Below are 5,793 nucleotides of genomic sequence, written 5' to 3' on the forward strand. Positions count from 1 at the left end.
ACATTAAAAGTACATTGTTGCTTTGCATAAGTGGTTCAGAAAAGCTTTCTCTATCAATTCACCAGCGTTGATAGATTTACTATATAAATTATTGGAGTAATACTTATCAAAGGTTAAAGGTGAAACTCTGTTTTCACTCCTGATTTGTTTGAAGAATAATATAAGCTGTAAATAAGTGAAGTCTGAAAATAACTGATAAAGTCCCAAGAAGAATTTTCATGTGGATGATCATAGATGAAGTATAAGCATTTACTCTCTGGAATTGCTGTGGATCTAATAGCCTGTAGCCTATGTGACTAGAATTTCTACCAAGTCAATACTGGTCTTCATTCTTAGGGATGTTTGACTCATACCGTTTATATTTTGGTCTGGTTCATTAAACATATAATTTATTGGTTATTAAAATGCCCTGCAGTATTTTTCCATTACAGAGAAATATAAAAAGTGATTTATGCTGCTTGTGTGTAAATTGATACATGTCATAAAGACAAGAGTTGTAATTTGTTTCCAAATAGTACTTCTTTACTATCAGAACCAGTTACAGCTTTCAAAGCCTAATCACAGAGAAAAATTTGATTAAATCTGTCAGTTGTATTGGTTTGGATGTGAAAAGCTCCCTTCATAAAATCTATTGCTCTAGATGGTGTGTACTACTCTTTTAGCCTTTAGTCACAGTATGTACCTGTGCAGGTTGACATATAAAAATGGACAAATCAGGGAAAAGAAAGCTTCTTTGACCACATGAGGTTATCTATTTCATGCTTTATTTCCTCAACAGTCTTTTCTAGCAGCAAGGCAGACAAGACTAAAGACAAATGATGAATCAAAGGAAGGACAAAATGAAATGAAAATGAAGGACAAACATGATAAGATATTTGCAAGGAATATCTCTTTGATGTTCTATCTATTGATCATAAACAAAAACCCAAGCCCAGAGATTATGGTAATGGATCATCAAACCTCATCTTGACTTATAGTGGCTGCCTGAACTATTCCTCCCCAAACACCAATGTTTGCTTTTTCTAAACAGAATATTTCTCACCATAAAATAGAGCATTCTCATTGCAGGAAAAGGTCAAGTATGGATGAAAATCCTTTGCAGTACTAATGACTTTTTCAATCATATTTCTCCTTTGAATACATATAGCTTCTTTCCTTCCAGACTGTCCCTCATTTGCTTTTTGTTTCTCCCTTGCCAGCAATGCTAGAGCTACTCATACCATGATTCCAAGACAAATAAGGGGCTTGTCATTTCGAACCATAATTTCCATAAATAAGCATTTGTTGGATTTTAAGTATTTTATTATTAAATTTACCATGTATTTGGTGCTCTTCTACTCCAAATAATATTTTGTAAGAGAATTTTAATACCATTTAGACTCCATTATTATAAATGAATGCCAGCAATGTTCTTAAGAGCTGAAAATTCTGCTGCTTCACCTTCTACAGCCATAAACTCATTCACCCTACCCATGCTAATGGGGCTGGATTAATGAAGCTTTCAAAAGTGCAACATTTGGTGAAAATTAGAGAAGTACCTGAAGGACTGGTTATTTGCAAATTTACTAGCAAACAAGGTTGTGATTTTGGCTTCTTAGTAGCATGTGTGTAATATCCTGCTGTATTACCTCTAAGAGGCACTGCATTCAACTCTTTGTCATCCACACTAATGAAGGGGAACAATAAAATAGATAATACAAATCAGCAGGTGACTTCCTAATTTCCTCATTAACCTGGGGAGTGGAAAGAAAGGGATATAGGAGCTGCCACAAGAGAGGAATGAAACTTATGGTTTTTTTTTTTTTCTTTTTTAAGGGTAGCCATAAGAAAAAGGAAATGCAAATGCACATGATTTGTCTGAAAACTGCTTACCTTGCCTGTTACCTGCTTCTCCCAAGAACCAGTATGCCTGCTAATCTCTTAGCTATCCGGCATGCTTACAGAGCTATTTCTCCTTCTTGCTCTTCATGTTTCCTTGCTCTAATACCTATCCCAAATCAAAGTATGCCTGTTTTGTGTCGCATTTCATTTCATCACTGCCTTATGCTTTCCAAAGTGATATAGCATATATGGTGTAATTCCTTCTCCCACAAGCGCATAGCAGATCACATTACTCAGATATGCCACTTTTTCTTAGGAAGCCCAGCATCAGCTACAAAGCCATTCTCCATAGTCCAGGCAGTCATTAATGTTTCAATGAAACAAAAAAGTATTCAATGAAAATTACATGATTTGAATACAAAAAATACTTCCATAGTTTCACAAAGGACATCTCAATTATTATCATGAAAGCTCTTACACATTTCCAAGAAAGTCAGAAAGAAGATAGAAGAATCTCACTATCACTGCAGTTATATAGCATTGGAAGGATGAAAAAAAAAAGAACTAAAATATTCTAAAGGCCTCAAGTAATTCAGATGGAAAGTAATAAAGTTGACTGATTTTAGAATTTTCTAAGTTGAGATAAGTATGTTAAAATACTTAAGTAACCACTAATTTTGTTATTTAAAAGATCAGTCAGTTCAAACTATTATAAGAAAGTAGAAACAAAGGAAATAGACAAGATAGGACAAGTAGAAATCCATAAGTTAACATAAAGAAAACCAAATATCTCAGTAACCATTATAAACATAAATGGACTAAACTCTCCAACTAAAATACAAAGATTGTTCAAATGAACACTTTAAAATTTCAGTTACATTTACAAGACTAGGAGCTGCCGCCAGCGCAGTCGCTTCAACAGTTCCCCACCGGGAGCCAGAGCCGAGACCGGCCCGTGAGCTGCCGCTGCCACTGCCCCCGCTGCCTCCGCCATGGGGAGCCGCATGTCCGGGGTAGACTTCGAGTGGGTCTACACCGACCAGCCCCACGCTGACCAGGACCAGGAGATCCTGGCAAAGTATCCAGAGATAAAATCCTTGATGAAACCTGATTCCAACTTGATATGGATTATAATTATGATGGTTCTCACCCAGTTGATTGCATTTTAATTAGAAAAAGACTTGGACTGGAAATGGGTCATATTTTGGGCCTACGTCTTTGGCTGCTGCATTAATCACTCAATGATTCTGGCTATTCAAGAGATTTCCCACAATTTTGCGTTTGGCTACCACAAGGCACTGTGGAATCGCTTGTTTGGAATGTTTGCCAATCTTCCTATTAGGGTTCCATATTTGATTTCCTTTAAGAGGTATCACATGGATCATCATCGATATCTTGGAGCTGACGGCATCGATGTGGATATTCCTACTGATTTTGAGGGCTGGTTCTTCTGAACCACTTTCAGAAAGTTTCTATGGGTTATTCTTCAGCCTCTCTTTTATGCTTTTTGATCTCTGCTCATCAACCCCAAACCAATTTCTCATCTGGAAATTATCAATACTGTGGCCCAGATCATTTTTGACATTATAGTTTACTACGTTTTGGGAATTAAATCTTTAGTCTACATTGTTGGCAGCATCCCTACTTGGTCTGGGTTTGCACCCGATTTCTGGACATTTCATGGCTTAACATTACATGTTTTTAAAGGGGCATGAAACTTACTCATATTATGGGCCTCTGAATTTACTCACCTTCAATGTGGGTTACCACAATGAACATCATGACTTCCTCAATGTTCCTGGAAAAAAAACCTCCCACTGGTGAGGAAAATAGCAGCTGAATACTACTACAACCTCCCCCAGTACAATTCCTGGGTGAGAGTACTGTACGATTTTGTGATGGATGATACAATAAGTCCCTACTCAAGAATGAAGAGGCATCCAAAAGGGAAGCAGATACTGGAGTAAATATCACCACAGCCCAAGGAATTCCTCTCTGAAGCTTTAAAATAGCTGACAAAGTGAATTTTTTGCTGAAAACTGAAGATCAGTGATGCTTAGAAGCTATCATGACACAATTTCAAACTAGGATCTTCCTGCTATTAAGAAACTAATCTGGGGCTGGGGATGTATCTCAATGATGGAGCACTTGCCTGCAGCATGCCTGAGGCCCTGGGTTCAGTCCCTGCCATCGGGAGACAAAAGAAGAAGCAGCAGCAGCAGCAGCTACTCAGGCTTCAACAGACAGCCTTACCCCTTCATGCCTAGCTATACTTATTCACTGTATTGTCGTACCTGGAAGGTCTTCACCCATTTGTCATTTTGTAAACATATCATAAAGAATATTTCTAATATGTTATTTTAACTATAAAGTTTTACTTTATTAAAATAGCTAATGAACTGAGCTATTAATCACAAAAAAATTCAGTTACATACTTTTTTCTCATATAGGCAAATGGTTAAAGTTAAAAGATAAAAACATTATATTGTGCAATAGTAATTCAAGGAAAGTGGCTATAGATAGACTCATACAAGACAAAATAGACTTTAATTAAAAAAACTGAACTAGATATAAAGAGGGTTATTACATAATAATAAAGGCTCAAGGAGTCCAAAAGATAAAACAAAATTTAATTTTCTATTAATCTAGAAGAATAACTCCCAAAACATAGAATGATGATGAATTATAGAAGAGTTGGATAATATATCATCATCTTGAGAGATTTTGACAAAGTTCTTTTAGTAATTGACATTATAAATAGAAGATATAAGAGATTTGAATCATACTATTAGCAAGCTTGATCTTATGGAATTAAATAAGATATATTATATTTAGCAAATGTAGAATAAACTTTCTTTGAAAGCATAAAAAACACATTTAAGAAAAATGAACACAAGCAAAGCTACAAGGATGGCTTCAACAAATTTGAAAGGATTGCTATTTTATAAACCAGATTCTTTGATATAATCAAGTCCAAAATCACATATTTTTCATATATAAAAAACACATCTACTGAAAACTAACAACATTTCAAACAAAATTTCAAAAACCTTATATGTCAAAGAAGACTTTATAACAGAAATGAGTAAATACTTAAAACTGAATTATTATGAAAATTTATGCCTTCAAATACATGGGATTCACCTACAGTTGTGTTTGGAAGAAATTTTACAGTTTTAAATTGGTAAATTACAAAAAAAAAAAAAGAAAAGATTGAAATCAGTGATTAAACCATTCTTACCAAGAACATAATGAGAAAGCTAACTATTTTTTTAAAAAAAATAATTTAAAAAAAATGAATATAGGGACTACAGTTGTATCTCAGAGGTGGAGGACTTACCTAGCATGTTTGAGGCACTAGGTTCAATCCTCAGCACCATATAAAAATAAATAAACAAAATAAAGGTATAAAAGTACAATAACATTATTTTAAAAATGAATAGTAGTATTTTACAAAGTAGAGAACGTACAATAAAGGGGACCAACAAATCTGTAAGTTGGTTCTTTGAAAAGACCTTTTTAAATTACAAACTTCTGATAGAATTAAGGTAAAAAGAGAGAAAGGGAATAATACTGGAAACAAAAAGGGGAACATAACTATAGATGTTGATATTAAACAGATGATAAGGGGATATCATATACAACATTTGGTGATAGATTTGAAAACCTAAATGAGGCAATTTGTAGAAAAATATAATTCGTCAAAATTGACTCAAGAAGAAATAGAAAAATTGTGTAACCCTCAAGTCATTAAATAAATTTGATTGATAGGAAAACAAAAATTTCCAATGAAGAAAATGAAGCTCAGGCTCCAGAAAAACTCAATAAGGGAATATTTAATAAGAAAAGAAAAACATTCTCAAGGTTAACATCCCACTTATATTAAAATCAGACAAACAATGACTCATTGTATGTCATTTTTGGCAAGTGTGTATTTTGTTTCTACCACATTTCAAAAACAAAAAGAAAAAC

At 34.3% G+C, this 5,793-nt stretch overlaps 1 pseudogene; it reads left to right on the forward strand.

Moving 5' to 3' along the window:
• Positions 1-2,813: 2,813 nt before the first annotated feature.
• Positions 2,814-3,795, forward strand: LOC114090509 (sphingolipid delta(4)-desaturase DES1 pseudogene; annotated as a pseudogene).
• The last annotated feature ends 1,998 nt before the right edge of the window (positions 3,796-5,793 follow it).

Source organism: Marmota flaviventris, chromosome X (genome assembly GCF_047511675.1).
Source record: "Marmota flaviventris isolate mMarFla1 chromosome X, mMarFla1.hap1, whole genome shotgun sequence".
Taxonomy (NCBI): Eukaryota; Metazoa; Chordata; class Mammalia; order Rodentia; family Sciuridae; genus Marmota; species Marmota flaviventris.